At 41.0% G+C, this 17,653-nt stretch overlaps 1 protein-coding gene across 4 annotated transcripts in view; it reads right to left on the reverse strand.

Moving 5' to 3' along the window:
- The window catches only part of C1D (C1D nuclear receptor corepressor), a 28,322-nt gene extending 19,511 nt beyond the window's left edge, over positions 1-8,811 (reverse strand). Inside the window, exon 1 of one of the 4 annotated variants that reach the window (XM_059891097.1) lies at positions 8,717-8,811. The gene's annotated coding sequence lies outside the window, so the exon portion shown is untranslated. Of the gene's footprint in view, positions 1-1,237; positions 1,963-3,024; positions 3,494-8,716 lie in introns of those variants that run through there. The other 3 variants (XM_059891098.1, XM_059891099.1, NM_001037448.2) reach the window with 3 other exon arrangements.
- Positions 8,812-17,653: the final 8,842 nt, after the last annotated feature.

Raw genomic sequence — 17,653 nt, forward strand, 5'->3', positions numbered from 1 at the left:
GTAGGGTAGCATTAATTTGGGTCTTTTGTGAATTTATTTAGCAGGGTTCAGTGGGCCTGGAGCAAGAATGGTAATCCAAAATGAGGCACTGGCTAATGGGCCCGAGAGAAAGGACTTGCAAAAGTATCTTTAACAGCTGACTGGGAGGTGTGGCCTTGAAGGGAGAGAAGTAAGGCTTCTTCCTCTGCTTGGAATACCTCCTCCCGATTCCTCCCCTGTCTTCTGGGCCTAATAAAACCTATTAATCGTTTAAAACCCATGTCAAATGCCCTCTTCTCTATAAAGGCTTCCATATCTCCCAAGCCAAAGTAGTCTCTTCTTCCTTTTTGTCCTAACATTTACCATACTGTTGTCCTTTATCCATCAATAACACTCCTTCTCATGTTTATCAAGATAAACCTGAAAATGTCAATCCTCACTTATCTGATCCATAACCTGCATCTGACAACAGTAAACACATTACTTCACCCTGAATTCCACAACACTACTACTACTACTACTAAGTCACTTCAGTCGTGTCCGACTCTGTGCGACCCCACAGACGGCAGCCCACCAGGCTCCCCCGTCCCTGGGATTTTCCAGGAAAGAACACTGGAGTGGGTTGCCATTTCCTTCTCCAATGCATGAAAGTGAAAAGTGAAAGGGACGTCGCTCAGTCGTATCCGACTCAGCGACCCCATGGACTGCAGCCTACCAGGCTCCTCCATCCATGGGATTTTCCAGGCAAGAGTACTGGAGTGGAGTGCCAATCCACAACAATAGACTCTCAAAACTGTCCTTGTCCTCAGATGGCTGTTCTTTCTGTCTATTTTGTTGGGTTCTTATCGCCCCAAACCTATAAAGGCCAAAATGCCTCAGGACTCAAGTCTACTGCTTTTCTGTTTACAGTCCTTCCGCAACTGCCTCTAGTCTCCCAATTTTAAATACCATATCACTACTCCCAACTTACCTTTTCCACTAATGACTTCCCCACTGAATTCCAGACCTCAACTGCCTATAGCATCTCCACTTGGATAACTAACAGACATCTCAAACTTAACATATCACAATAAACGCCCAATTCCACCTCACAAACCTGCTGCTCTCATAGTTCTCCACTTCTCGGTTAACGGGAATTAACCCTTCTGGTTGCTCAAAGTCCCAAACCTGGACAGCTCTTTTACAATCCACATTCAATCCATAAGCAAATCTGTTAGCTTTACCTATGAAGTACATCCAAAATTGAACTGCTACTCACCAATGACTTCTTTCAGCTGTGAAGACACTATCTTCTTATGTGAATTATTACAACACCTTCCTGATTAGTCTCCGGGCTTTGCCCTACCCCTCTCTCCAACAAGCTGCTCTACCACAGCAGGCAGAATGAGCCTGTTAAATACCTAAATCAGATCATATCACTCCTCTGCTCAAAACTCTCCACTGGTTATTTCCCAATGTATCTCCACATGATTAACATAAAGTCTTGCCACGTATTAAGTATATGGTAACTACCTGTTCACTAACTAAAAACAATGAAAGTAAACTGAAACCAAATTTTGGAGAATCTCAATACCAGATTAGGATAGTCACCATGTGGATTCAAAAGAAGATATACAATAATGTACATCCCAGGGCTCTTTCCATCCTTCTGCCAAACAGAGTTACATACAATTAGGAACTAAATCAGAAACAAATCAATATACTATTTGGGGGAAAACTAGAGAGATCTCTGCAGATGTTGCATCAGAACTCTATTAACATAATGACTTTTTTGCATAGCATTGCTGCTGCTAAGTCGCTTCAGTCATGTCCGACTCTGCGCGACCCCATAGACGGCAGCCCACCAGGCTCCCCCGTCCTTGGGAGTCTCCAGGCAAGAACACTGGAGTGGGTTGCCATCTCCTTCTCCAATGCATGAAAATGAAAAGTGAAAGTGAAGTCGCTCAGTCGTGTCCGACTCTTAGCGACCCCATGGACTGCAGCCTACCAGGCTCCTCCATCCATGGGATTTTCCAGGCAAGAGTACTGGAGTGGGGTGCCATCGCCTTCTCCGATGCACAGCATTCCCTTAGAAAATAACGGTGAAACGACCATACAACGACCTCTCCAACAATACTGTCTTTAGCAGACAGTCCATGCTAGTGTCACTTGTAACTTTCCTTCATATTTAGAGTAAAATCCCAGAGAAAAGGTAGAGATGCTAACCTCTAAAAACAAAATTATCCCGAGGTCTCAGAAAAAAATATATAAATTACAAAGATGTTGCTTAAGATTGAGACAAATAGTTAAATCAGATTACAATGAAATTAATTCTATTGTTAATTCCAAAGTTTCATTCGAAGTGTTTTCAAAATTAGTCATGTGAAGCAGCAAAATTACCTTCCAAAACTATGGAATTTGCTTATGACAAGATTCTCATCTCAGGTATACTGTGCAGGTTAAATGAACAATACAGGTAAAGTTTTTAGAACAATGCCTGTCTCAGGACTCAATATATTAATTAGCAATATTAGTTATTATTTTACTAATGTGAAAATATTCAAACACCCAAACCACTGGGGTCTGCTTAGAGCCGTATTTGCAAGGTCAACAGTTTGGAAACACTCACTGAGATATGACATATAAACTGTCTTGACTATTTTGAAAAACCACTGTTCACACTTATCATTATTTTCTCTTTCAAAAATATCATTTCCATCAATCACAAACGGTTCCCGGAGTTTCAGTAGGGATTATCTGGTTATTTTCGGATCCTAAGTGAACATTGGGCTAAGTCTCCGGTCACTCTACTATCAGATAGTCCAAGATGGGCAGCAAACATCTCATTGGGACAGAGACATCTTTATCAAGCCAAAAATGAACTGCAGTCAACAAACAGCAAGACACGAAAGATACATTCAAACAGAAATCTGAATCACACTATTCCTGGACCACAAAGAAAAACCACTGTTAAAAGATTCCATTAGATTTCAACTTAGGATCAAAATTAGCTTCCCATCTCAGGTGGGTTAATATCGCAGCAGCAGGCAGGGCATAATCATGTACCTAAATGATAAAGGCGGATGACAAGGGAAAGCTACTCTCCTACATCTTCCACTTCTGCCTTCCTCTCTCAATCAGGTTTCAAAGCACCAGAAAATTAACGGAGAAGTCACGAGCTTTAAATTTCTCCGCCCACCAATACTTAAGAGGCGGAGCTAACAGACGAAGAAAAGCGTAAGGCCGGACCCAAAGAAACGAGAGGGGCCGAGAGAAGCCGAAGTCAGCAAGCGGCCTTAAGAAAGCGGAAATGGGGGTCCTGGAATGGACCGCCATTGCAGGTTACCCCAACACTCGCACTCGCGGAAGGCTACGCAGCACGGCCCCGCTCCTCACAGTCAGCGGGAGCGTGACTGGGGGCTCCCAGGAGAAGCGGACTTAGACAGAAGCACGAGAAAAATTCCAACCCCACTTCAGAATAATACCTCGCGGGCCTTCCACGTCTGCCTTCCGGAAAGCAGTCGGCGATGGTGACGTCAGTGGCACGCCAGCTCTGCAACCGTGGAGAGCGGCGCTCTCCGATGACCTCACGCTTCTCACCACACCCCTTTAACCCTTTCCCTTCTGCACTCAAAGGCGATCTTCTCTGCCCCACTGACTGAAGCTGTGGGAGGGAATGGGTATGCTGGGGGTTGCGGGGCGCCGGTCCGTTTTTCTAGATTTGTATCCCTGGTGGCTCAGACCGTACAGAATCTGCCTGCAACGTAGGATACCCTGGTTGGATCCCTAGATGGGGAAGATCTCCTGGAAAAGGAAATGACAACCCACTCCAGTATTCTTGCTTTGAGAATTCCATGGACAGAGGAGCTTAGTGGGCTCTATAGCCCATGGGGTCACAGAGTCGGACAGCTATGAGCGACTAACACTTTCAACGCATACCACATTACAAGCTGAGCCAATTTAACCAAAAAAAAAATTTTAGTCACTAAAGCTTTCTCCTGGTTTTTATTTTACGTCTGCTGAAACTCATTTCAGGGCATATTACATTCCTATTTTCCACCTCTATTAGCTTCAACAGCAGCTTCCCAAGTTATCCATGGTGAGAGGACGGATTTCCGATCCATCCATCGCCTAGAGATACTTTTGTAAAATACAGTAAAAATAAGTTATTTGAAAAATTGCGGAGGGTGGGGGAAAGATAGGCAAAATACAAGCCCAGACTTCAAATTATTTCAATAAACAGAGAACTACATTTCAACAAATACAATCAAACGGGCCTAGGGGGAATTGCGAAGACGGTTCGTATTGTTCATTCTTACATTCCTGATTTCATTATTCCACAATCATGATTAACAAATTTATGTATGAAATAGCGATTCCATATTTTAGACGCCTATAAAAGCACTTTGAACAAACGATTTTTATCAATATCTGAAGTTTTTTAAGTCGCAAATGAGCTTTCATCTGAATTGTTATTCCAATCTAGTGGGAGTAATTTAAAAAAAAAAAAAAAGGCTTCTGGTTGAAGGTGGTGAGTATCCAAACTGTTCCTCTGTTTTGTTTTTACACTCAGTAGGGAAACTTGGAAAAGGCAATGGCACCCCACTCCAGTACTCTTGCCTGGAAAATCCCACGGACTGAGGAGCCTGGTAGGCTGCAATCCATGGGTTCGCTAAGAGTCAGACACAACTGAGCGACTTCACTTTCACTTTTCACTTTCATGCATTGGAGAAGGAAATGGCAACCCACTCCAGTGTTCTTGCCTGGAGAATCCCAGGGACTGGGGAGCCTGGTGGGCTGCCGTCTATGGGGTCGCACAGGGTCGGACACGACTGAGGCGACTTAAAAGCAGCAACAGCAGCAGGGAAACTAGTTTCACAAAAATAAGTTGATAGGGATAGAAAGAGTTTTCACATCAATTTATGCAAGCTAAGAATATTCATTTTTAATTTTTAGCTAACACAAATTATGACATTTCCAAAATCCTTCAATTCTTCATTTATTGCCAGTTCTAACAATTCATTCTTTAAACAATTTATCTTTTGAATTATCTCGAAAGATTACACATTTTATATATTGTTAGAGTTATAACATGACTCATAACATAACATGATATTGTGGCTTAGATCATGAACTCCTTATTGCCAAATTCAGACTTAAATTGAAGAAAGTAGGGGAAACTAATAAACCATTCAGGTACGACTTAAATCAAATCCCTTATGATTATACAGTGGAAGTGAGAAATAGATTTAAGGGACTAGATCTGATAGAGTGCCTGATGAACTATGAACAGAGGTTCGTGACATTGTACAGGAGACAGGGATCAACACCATCTCCAAGGAAAAGAAATGCAAAAAAGCAAAATGGCTGTCTGAGGAGGCCTTACAAATAGCTGTGAAAAGAAGAGAAGCAAAAAGCAAAGGAGAAAAGGAAAGATATAAGCATCTGAATGCAGAGTTCCAAAGAATAGCAAGGAGACATAAGAAAGCCTTCCTCAGCGATCAATGCAAAGAAATAGAGGGAAACAACAGAATGGGAAAGATTAGAGATCTCTTCAAGGAAATTAGAGATACCAAGGGAATATTTCATGCAAAGATGGGCTCGATACAGGATAGAAATGGTATGGACCTAACAGAAGCAGAAGATATTAAAAAGAGGTGGCAAGAATACATAGAAGAACTGTACAAAAAAGATCTTCACGACCCAGATAATCACGATGGTGTGATCACTCACCTAGAGCCAGATATCCTGAAACGTGAAGTCAAGTGGGCCTTAGGAAGCATCACTACAAAGCTAGTGGAGGTGATGGAATTCCAGTTGAGCTATTTCAAATCCTGAAAGATGATGTTGTGAAAGTGCTGCACTCTATATGCCAGCAAATGTGGAAAACTCAGCAGTGGCCACAGGACTGGAAAAGGTCAGTTTTCATTCCAACCCCAAAGAAAGGCAATGCCAAAGAATGCTCAAACTACCGCACAATTGCACTCATCTCACACACTAGTAAAGTAATACTCAAAATTCTCCAAGCCAGGCTTCAGCAATACATGAACTGGGAACTTCCAGATGTTCAAGCTGGTTTTAGAAAAGGCAGAGGAACCAAAGATCAAATTGCCAACATCCGCTGGATCATGGAAAAAGCAAGAGATTTCCAGAAAAGCATCTCTTTCTGCTTTATTGACTATGCCAAATTCTTTGACTGTGTGGATCACAATAAACTGTGGAAAATTCTGAAAGAGATGGGAATACCAGACCACCTGACCTGCCTCTTGAGAAACCTATATGCAGGTCAGGAAGCAACAGTTAGAACTGGACATGGAACAACAGACTGGTTCCAAATAGGAAATGGAGTACGTCAGGGTTGTATATTGTCGCCTTGCTTATTTAACTTCTATGCAGAGTACATCATGAGAAACGCTGGGCTGGAAGAAGCACAAGCTGGAATCAAGATTGCCAGGAGAAATATCAATAACCTCAGATATGCAGATGACACCACCCTTATGGCAGAAAGTGAAGAGGAACTAAAAAGCCTCTTGATGAAAGTGAAAGAGGAGAGTGAAAAAGTTGGCTTAAAGCTCAACATTCAGAAAACGAAGATCATGGCATCTGGTCCCATCACTTCATGGGAAATAGATGGGGAAACACTGGAAACAGTGTCAGACTTTATTTTGGTGGGGGCTCCAGAATCACTGCAGATGGTGATTGCAGCCATGAAATTAAAAGACGCTTACTCCTTGAAAGGAAAGTTATGACCAATCTGGATAGCATAATCAAAAGCAGAGACATTACTTTGCCAAAAAAGGTCCATCTAGTCAAGGCTATGGTTTTTCCAGTGGTCATGTATGGATGTGAGAGTTGGACTGTGAAGAAAGCTGAGCACCGAAGAATTGATGCTTTTGAACTGTGGTGTTGGAGAAGACTCTTGAGAGTCCCTTGGACTGCAAGGAGATCCAACCAGTCCATCCTAAAGGAGATCAGTCCTGGGTGTTCATTGGAAGGACTGATGCTAAAGCTGAAACTCCAGTACATTGGCCACCTCATGTGAAGAGTTGATGCATTGGAAAAGACCCTGATGCTGGGAGGGATTGGAGGCAGGAGGAGAAGGGGATGACAGAGGATGAGATGGCTGGATGGCATCACCGACTCGATGGACGTGAGTCTGAATGAACTCCGGGAGTTGGTGATGGACAGGGAGGCCTGGCGTGCTGCGATTCACGGGATTGCAAAGAATCGGACACGACTGAGTGACTGAACTGAACTGAGAGTCATAATTACAAACTAACCTTAAAATTTCACAAATCATGGTGTGATCCTACAACACATGACTAGTACACAATTCACACAACATGAAAGTCACAGTGTGAGTTCAACAACATCCAGACTGTAGTCAAGAAAACCAGTTCTCTGATCTTGGTTGCTGGAGGGGTGCCAAATTGTAAAAAAAATTTTAAACTATTATTCTCAGTTTTGCCCTCATCTTATTGTGGACAGGTAATAACAAATAGTTTGGGGATTGGCACCAGTCCAGAAATCACATTTTCAGTAGCACTATCCTTGAAAGTTAGGTACATAACCTTACCAGGAAGACTGTTGAGATTTGGAAAAACTGAAACATCACCCAGAATAACTCAGAACCTGACAGTTCATCCTGCACCAAAGTGGTAATGAGACTTCAAGGCAAAATGTCACACCTTTAGGTCTAAGTCGTGGAAGCAAACACTGAAATGCAGTTAGTACAAGAGGTTTGGGATTGGGGTAAGTAGGGATGTCTCTGAAAGATAAAGAGGGAGGAAGCAGGATTGAGCAGAGTCAGACCATGATGTATATCTGATAGGGTCTCAGCCACTCCAACTAAAATAAGTTCCAGAGGAAAGAACGCCACAGAGGAGACCACATTGGGCAGAGATGGCCAGGAACTGGCACCCACTTCTCTGGTCTGTCATTGGCAAGACTGTGCCTTCAACTTAAAAACTGAAGCAGAGCCTAAAGATTCAGCTAATTGGTGATTCTCAGTCAATTTGTACAACTGAATGATAAATTCTTTCTTAAAGGGAGATCTGAGGGTGCACCTCCTGAACTGCTTGCTGTACACCCATCCATCCACATCATGGTAGCACCACAATCCCATGATTTCTTCAACAAATATTTACTGAATCTCTATTAAATGACAGACTCTGTTCTTCATTTTATAAGTAGAGCAGTGAAGAAAACACCCTCCTCGGTATGGAGCTCAGATTCAAATTTACAGACGGGGAATACCTCCCCGTCTTCTCTTCCTCCCTTTTCATCCACTTTTTCTTCCCTCTTCTTTTCCTTCACCACAGTTTTTTCTCCTATAATTCCTGATTTCAACATTTAAAGCTTCCAGAGTCATGCCTGAGTATTGCTGCCAGAGAATGCCCAGATGGTGAGACTTTCTTTCTTGAAACCTACAAAAGGAGTTTTTAAAGAGTGAGGAATTGCTGCCTCACCATCTCTACTGTTTGCCTAAATGACCTCAGTATATAAGCCACTTCCTCTTTTTCTTTCTATTGCCTGGTCCTTCTTTCCTTCCTTCTCCCCACCCCAATGCCCTGTGTTAGAGTATTTCATTGATCAGAAACATTCTGGTGAGATCGGAATATCTAAATAGGTTGTCAGCTCATAAGGCATTCCAAAACAGAAGAATGGTAGTTGTTCCTTTATTGTCTTAGTCCCTTTATGCTGGCACCAAAATATTATAGACTGAGTGGCTTATAAATAACAGACATCTATTTCTTACCGTTATGGAGGCTGGAGGTCCAAGATCAGGGTGTCAGTATGGTCAGATGAGGATTATCTTCCAGTCGAGGATTTCCAACTTCTTGTATTAATATCATCACTTGGAGAAGGAAGAAGGGAGCTCTCTCCGGTCTTATGTATGAGGGAGCCAACTCCATCATGAGGGCTCCACCCTTATGACCTAATCATCTCCCAAAGGCCCCACCCAGCTCCTAATACCTTCAGCTTGAACATTAGATTTTCAATGTATGAATTTGGGGAATATGTAAACATCCAGACCATAGCATTCATTTGTATCTCTCTGTGCTTTATTATCCTAAAAGATTTACACACAAAAAATGGGATAAGACAGGATTTGGAAACTTTCCTAGAATTAGCCACTTGAAAAAATAATTGTGCTAAAGGCAATGCTTATTTTAAAAAATTTATTCTTGTCATATTCCTTTAAACCTAGCTGTTTAATAGCATTCTTCAAAAAAAGTCAATGTTTATAGACATACTGAAAAAAAATATATATATATATAAATTCATTACTCAGAATGAACCCTTCCTGTGAACTGCATCCCTGTGAATTGCATGTAGTTCTGTTCTCTGATTTCAAAGCTATCTCCTGCCATTCGCACGTGAAGAATAACCTGAGTTTTCTTGATTTATGATCAAGGATTCATGTTTATATATTCTTTTTTAAAAAGGCTTTAATTTTTTAAATTTTATTATTTATTTTTTACTTTTGGCTGTTCTGGGTCTTTGTTGCTGCTCGGGCTTTTCTCCAGTTGTGGTGCCCATGCTTCTCATTCCAGTGGCTCCTTTTGGTGCAGAGCACAGACTCTAGGGTGAGGGCTTCAGTAGTTTCAGCACGTGCCTCAGTAGTTATAACTCCCAGGCTCTGGAGCACAGGCTCAATAGTTGAGGCACATGAGCTTGGTTGCTCCACAGCATGTGAAATCTTCCTGGATTAGGGATCAAACCTGTGTCTCCTGCACTGGCAGGCAGATTCCTTACCACTGAGCTACCAAGCCCCCAGATATATACATTCATTTTCATATTCTTTTCCATAATAGATTATTACAAGATATTGAAGTGCTATACAGTGAAAGAAAATTAAAGAAAGTGTTGGTCACTCAGTCGTATCTGACTTCTTTGCAACCCCCATGGACTGTAGCCCATCAGGATCCTCTGTCCATGGAATTCTCCAGGCAACTATACTGTGGGTAGCCATTCCCTTCTCCAGGGGATCTTCCCAACCCAGGGATTGAACCCAGGTCTCCTGCATTGCAGGCAGATTCTTTACCATCTGAGCCAGCAGGGAAGCTATACAGTAGGTGCTTGTTATTTATCTATTTTTTGTATATAGTAGTGTGTATCTGTTAATTCCAAACTCCCAATTTATTCCTCCCTCACTCTTTCCTCTTTGGTAACCCTAAGTTTGTTTTTTATGTCTGTGAGTCTGTTTCCATTTTGTAAATAAGTTCATTTCTGTCATTTTTTTTTTGGATTCCACATATAAGCAATATCATATGATTTTTATCTTTCTCTGTCTCACTTCACTTTTTTGAAGTAAATATGATAAGTAAGTTGAAGAAAGTAGCAGGTCCATCAAGCTTCTGCAAATGGCATCATTTCATTCTTTTTTATGGCTGGGTAATATTCCACTGTATGCATCTTCTTTAGCCATTCATCTGTCAATGGGGCTTTAGGTTGTTTCCAGGTCTTGGCTATTGTACACAGTATATGCTAAAGAGAAGAAACTAGCTAAAGAGTCAGAGGGCTAAGATTCCTTCCCATTGACAGCACCCATTTGCACTCACTAAACTTTGCTATTTTCCTTAAAGGTTTAAAAGAGCTTGACAACCCCCTTCCTACCCACACTATTCCATAAACTGTTTTGAGGAAGCTATGGTGTGTGCAGACAAAAATGCAAATTCACTTATGATTTGATTCTATCATAATCATATTGCCAACTTTATAAGATGTTAATTGAGGAATGAGACAATCAGTTGTGTTTTATGAGGCCATTATGACAACCTCATATGCCCAGTGAGTGAGCCAGCCATGAGAGTGAAATGCAAGTGTTTCCGGCTGCTTCTCACTAAGAGTTAATAGCTCCATTAAACACCTTGATGGGGAGTGTGTCCCATTGAGGTGTTTAATCATTTATTGGGGAATTTTGCCCTAGTCACCCTAATCAGTCACTTCAGTTCAGTGGCTCAGTCATGTCCAACTCTTTGCAACCCCATGAATCGCAGCACACCAGGCCTCCCTGTCCATCACCATCTCCCAGACTTCACTCAAACTCACGTCCATCGAGTCAGTGATACCATCCAACCATCTCATCCTCTGTCTTCCACTTTTCCTCCTGCCCCTAATCCCTCCCAGCATCAGAGTCTTTTCCAATGAGTCAACTCTGCACATGAGGTGGCCAATGTACTGGAGTTTCAGCTTTAGCATCAGTCCTTCCAAAGAACACCCAGGGCTGATCTCCTTTAGAATGGACTAATTGGATCTCCTTGCAGTCCAAGGGACTCTCAAGAGCCTTCTCCAACACCACAGTTCAAAAGCATCAATTCTTCGGCACTTAGCCTTCTTCACAGTCCAATTCTCACATCCATACATGACCACTGGAAAAAACCATAGCCTTGACTAGATGGACCTTTTTTGGCAAAGTAATGATGTCTCTGCTTTTCAATATGCTATCTAGGTTGGTCATAACTTTCCTGCCAAGGAGTAAGCGTCTTTTAATTTCATGGCTGCAATCACCATCTGCAGTGATTCTGGAGCCCCCACCAAAATAAAGTCTGACACTGTTTCCAGTGTTTCCCCATCTATTTCCCATGAAGTGATGGGACCAGATGCCATGATCTTCGTTTTCTGAATGTTGAGCTTTAAGCCAACTTTTTCACTCTCCTCTTTCACTTTCATCAAGAGGCTTTTTAGTTCCTCTTCACTTTCTGCCATAAGGGTGGTGTCATCTGCATATCTGAGGTTATTGATATTTCTCCTGGCAATCTTGATTCTAGCTTGTGCTTCTTCCAGCCCAGCGTTTCTCATGATGTACTCTACATAGAAGTTAAATAAGCAGGGTGACAATATACAGCCTTCACGAACTCCTTTTCCTATTTGGAACCAGTCTGTTGTTCCATGTCCAGTTCTAACTGTTGCTTCCTGACCTGCATATAGGTTTCTCAAGAGGCAGGTCAGGGTCCAGTATTCCCATCTCTTTCAGAATTTTCCACAGTTTGTTGTGATCCACACAGTCAAAGGCCTTGGCATAGTCAATAAAGGAGAAATAGATGTTTTTCTGGAACTCCCTTGCTTTTTCCATGATCCAGCAGATGTTGGCAATTTGATCTTTGGTTCCTCTGCCTTTTCTAAAACCAGCTTGAACATCTGGAAGTTCCCAGTTCATGTATTGCTGAAGCCTGGCTTGGAGAATTTTGAGCATTACTTTACTAGTGTGTGAGATGAGTGCAATTGTGCGGTAGTTTGAGCATTCTTTGGCATTGCCTTTCTTTGGGGTTGGAATGAAAACTGACCTTTTCCAGTCCTGTGGCCACTGCTGAGTTTTCCACATTTGCTGGCATATAGAGTGCAGCACTTTCACAACATCATCTTTCAGGATTTGAAATAGCTCAACTGGAATTCCATCACCTCCACTAGCTTTGTTCATAGTGATATTTTCTAAGGCCCACTTGACTTCACGTTCCAGGATGTCTGGCTTTAGGTGAGTGATCACACCATTGTGATTATCTGGGTCATGAAGATCTTTTTTGTACAGTTCTTCTATGTATTCTTGCTACCTCTTCTTAATATCTTCTGCTTCTGTTAGGTCCATACCATTTCTATCCTTTACTGTGCCCATCTTTGCATGAAATGTTCCCTTGGTAGCTCTAATTTTCTTGAAGAGATCTCTAATCTTTCCCATTCTGTTGTTTCCCTCTATTTCTTTGCATTGATCGCTGAGGAAGGCTTTCTTATGTCTCCTTGCTATTCTTTGGAACTCTGCATTCAGATGCTTATATCTTTCCTTTTCTCCTTTGCTTTTTGCTTCTCTTCTTTTCACAGCTATTTGTAAGGCCTCCTCAGACAGCCATTTTGCTTTTTTGCATTTCTTTTCCTTGGAGATGGTGTTGATCCCTGTCTCCTGTACAATGTCGTGAACCTCAGTCCATAATCCATAGAACCTCAGCCCTAATCAAGCAGATTGTTTTATAGGATTATAAATCACAGTGAATATTTGAAAAGGTGTGAGTCCTGCCTTTCCCCAAAGAAAGTCTAGGGGACTTCCCTGGTGGTCTAGAGACTCCTCATTCCCAATGCAGAGTGCCCAGGTTCAATCACTGGTTGGGGAACTAGATCCCCATGCCCCACCTAAAGATCTCACATGCCACAAGTAAGATCACAGATCCCACATGTTGCAACTAAGACCTGTGCAACCAAATGGATGAATAATATTGAAAAGAAAGAAAGAAAGGCTGGGACCCTGTAAGCAAAAGGAACTTGGAAAGTTAAAAAAAAAAAAATTCAGATAAACTCAAAAAACTGTTTATGCTAACAAATTAAGCTAGGACATGGAAACAATTATCCCAGACTCAAACAAGACTGGAAATGTTTGAGTAGAGGCATTTCTAGTAATTTTCACTATTTTGGACTTGCTCTATGCCCTGAACTTCCACTAATCAGAAAAAAAAAAAAAGACAATTCTTCATGGAGAGGGCCCCATTTTTCTGGTAAATCTATAAAACCTCTGTCCCTCCAATGAAATAATAGCATCTGGATAGAAGATATCATGAGCTTAAAAATCCAAATTAAAAAAAATTGACTTCATCTCATCTACAGCATAATTAATTTTCCACATCCAGAAATAAGTATTTAATGTGAAAGAAGGGTAGATGTTATGTGATTCTATTTGCTGATTTTGCTTTGTCTCACAGGGAAGGTAGTAGAAATTTCTTTTTCATTAGCAGCTGTCAATGTGAGTTTCTTTCATTTCAAATGGAGAGGAATCTCTGTTTTCATATAGTATGTCAATAACATATTTTTCCTTTCATATTAAATTATAAGTGACATCTCACTAGCTTATTAGTATTATTTTCACAGACATTCTCTCAAGCACCTGTTTAGCTTCACGAGCTAATACCTTGTGGAGATCAAGTCGCACTTAATCTTTTCCCTTGGCAGCGACACACAGAGGCCCCGGGGGACCTTCCCCAGGCTGACACCTCTGTTGCTTCCTTTCCATGCTCACTGTCATCAGTGTCTTTGACCTTTAGCTGCCGTCATCTAATAGCAGTTCAGAGGAGGTGGCGTAGAAGTATGCCATGCAGATAAACACAGCAGGGAATCTGATCTGCATGCAGATCTGACACTTCTTTTGTAAACTCCTCAGCTAGATTTCCCGTTCTTAAGGACAGTGACCTCTTTTCTCCCTCTCTAATTTCTTTTCAGTGCCTGGAACATTACTATAACCCCATCTAGTCGTTGATTGGACAGTTGATGATTAGATTCATCTTTTCAGCTATTATATAAAGAAAAAGCTAGGAAATGTGTGAACCAGGTTCATCTAAAGAAAGGAATCTGACATTGTTTTCCTCTCTGAACAAAACTGCAGTGGAAATGTTATACTAACAAAGTAGCTAGCAGGAAGAAGAACATCTATATTATGAAGGAAAAAAATATGTTCAATCAGTACAGTACATCTAAATGGAGTGTGTACAGAATTTCAGGAAAAATACAGTTACATCTGGATGAACTTTTTCTTCTATTTTCCAATGAAATTATTCTATTCTGTGAAAATTTTATATGATGCTGAAATTAAGAGATGCAAAGAAAAAGCAAGGCAGATATAGCTTTGTCCATTAAAAACATCTTAACTCTTTCACTAGAGAATTTTAGAGTAAGTATTCTAGAGCATTTCGTTTAAAAATAAATGGACAAGGAAGAAGTCAGCCTTAGAAACTTTCCACTCTGAAAAGGGAAGCAAAATATTATTAATAGAAATGATTTTTACTATTGGTTTATTGGTCACACGTGTGGCTATGGCAGATTCAGAAGTCTCAAAAATAGACTTTGTAAAGGCAGCGGCGGCTGCAACCATACTATTTTAGGTAAAGCGACCTTTCTAAATAGGTAGTATTTACTTTAAAGCCTTGATGTAAATCAGTGAATGGGTTAGCTGCATATTGAATACATATGTTTGTCTTTTTCTGTGTAAATGTTTGCCTCCTCCCAAATCAATTCAATTATGTTTATCCTGTAGAACTTGGCCTAGATCAAGATAACATGATAGACAGAAAAGACGGGCAAAGATTCTGAAGACTTATGGCTTAAGGAAAAGAGGAATTTGTGGAGATGACCGAATTCATGAGGCCAAGTCGTACACCTCTACATTAATTTGTAAACAACTGTCAATTTGTGATTGAATTATTTTCCCCCCACCCCCAAAAGATTTTACAATCCTAACCCCCAGTACCTGTGAGTGGGACCTTATCTGATAATAGGATTTTTGCAGATCATCAAGCTAAGACAAAATCCTTAGGGTGAGTCCTAGGCTAGTTTGACCGGTGTCCTTATGAAATGGGGGAAATTGGGAAATTGAGACAGAAACATACACAAGGAGAAAGCAGCAATCAGAGTGATATATCTGAAGGCAAAAAACACCAGAGATTGACGGCAAACCAATAAGTTAGGAGGGAGGCACAGAACAGGTTCTCTCAGAAAGAACCGATGCTGCCAAGGCCTTTATCCTGGATTTCTGGCCTCCAAAGTTATGAGACAGATTTCTGCCATTTAAGCCTACCGTTTGTGGTACTTTGTTAGAACAACTCTAGAAAACTAATACAGCAATAATTGCCATGTAGGTTACACAGGTGGCCTAAATAGGAAGTTTAGGTTTTAAACCAATGTGTATCTGTGACTTTTTTTTTCTAAGTCAGCTTCTTGGAGGTATAGGGCTTTCCTGGTGGCTCAGATGGTAAAGAATCTATCTGCCTGCAATGTAGGAGACCCAAGTTTGATCCTTGGGTTGGAAAGATCCCTTGGAGATGGATGGGAATGGCTACCCACTCCAGTATTCTTGTTCGGACAGTTCCATGGACAGAAGAGCCAGGAGGGCTATAGTCCATGGGGTCACAAAGAATTGGACACAACTGAGTGAATAACGCTTTCATGGATGTGTAATTTATGCACTTTAATTGTTCAGTTTAATGGGTTTTGGCAAATGTGAGACCTTTTCAATCAAGCTGTTCCTTGAGCTGTTCACTCAAGCTCTTTTCAGGTCAACACTCCACTGGCCTCTCAGGCAACCAGCAGTTTTTCTGTCACTAGAGATTGATATCGTCAATTCTGGAACTTCATATAAAAGGAGTAGAAATCATACAACATGCGTTCTTCTGTCTCTGCCTTCTTTCACTTAGGATAATTTTTTTTTATGTTTTTCTGTGTTGGGTATCAGTGGTTAATTCCTTTTTATTCTATGAATGTATCACAGTTTGTCCATCTATACAGTTGTTAATGGGCCTTTATGTTGTTTAATTTTTTGGTTATTATGAATTAAATAGCTATGAACAGTTAGGTACAAGTCTTTGTACAGGCACGAATTTTCATTTCTTTTCAGTAAATACATAGGAGCAGGACTTCTGGGCCATATGATAAATTTATGCTTATGTTTTTAAGAGACTGTCTAACTGTTTAAAAAGTAGCCATAGCATTTTACACTCCTACTTTTCCTACAAGGGTCAGCAAACTTTTTGTAATGGGCCAGAGAGTAAATATTTTCAGCCTTGTAGGACATATATGGTCTCTGTTACATATTCATTTTACAACTCCCTAAAAATGTAAAAGACATTGTTGGCTCAGGAATCATACAAAAGCATGCCTTGAGTTGGACTTGATACAATTGCCAATTTGTATCAGTCAAGGTTCAACCAGAAAAGCAGAAGCCCTGCATGATACAAACATAGTTAGGTATTTAGCCCTTCGAATCTGCAGGTTCCACATCTGAGGATTCAACCAATGGCAAATCAAAGGGGAAAAAAAGTTTTTTTAATTCCAGAAAGTTTCAAAAACCAAAACTTGAATTCGCGCCCTACTGGCACGTGTTTACATAGCGTGCTGAGTGCTAGGTCACTTCAGCCATGTCCTACTCTTTGCGACTCTATGGACTGTAGCCCACCAGGCTCCTCTGTCCATGGGATTCTCCAGGCAAGAATACTGGAGTGGGTTGCCATGCCCTCCTCCAAGGGATCTTCCAAACCCAGGGATCAAACCAGAACCAGGGATCGAACTTGTGTCTCTTACATCTCCTGCATTGGCAGGCAGGTTCTTTACCACCTGGGATGCCCATTTATATAGCATTTACATTGTATTTACAACTATTTACACAGCATTTACATTGTATAATGTATTATAACTAATTTAGAGATGATTTAAAATGTAAGAAAGAAAACGTGTGCAGGATATAGACAATGTTATATGTCATTTATCTCCCAACAAATTTTGAAATTAGAAAAGAATCCTTAGTAAGCATTTTAATAATGATTGACAATATGACCCATATGCTAGAGCTATTCTGTAGATTGCAGACTCTGCTGCCACCAGAGGCAGCATCAGGCAAGACATGACCAACTTTGAAGATTGAGTGAACTGGTTTCGTTGCCTGGTTGGTAAAGCCTGTCCTTGTGATAAAACAGAATAGTTAGGAAATAAAACCACCACTGTGGAAATATATATATGGATATATGAATATGAATTTGGTGATTTTCAAAGTTGCCTGTGCATCAAAATTAACCAGAAGACTGGCTGTGATACAGATTGCTGCCCCTTCTCTGCTCCACTCCCCCAGAGTTAATTATTCTACATGTCTGGGGTGAGGAGCAAAGCATTTTCATTTCTGAAAGGTTCCCAGGGGACACTCATACTGCTGTTTCCAGACCACACTTTG

Source organism: Bos taurus, chromosome 11, assembly GCF_002263795.3.
Source record: "Bos taurus isolate L1 Dominette 01449 registration number 42190680 breed Hereford chromosome 11, ARS-UCD2.0, whole genome shotgun sequence".
NCBI classification, from domain to species: domain Eukaryota; kingdom Metazoa; phylum Chordata; class Mammalia; order Artiodactyla; family Bovidae; genus Bos; species Bos taurus.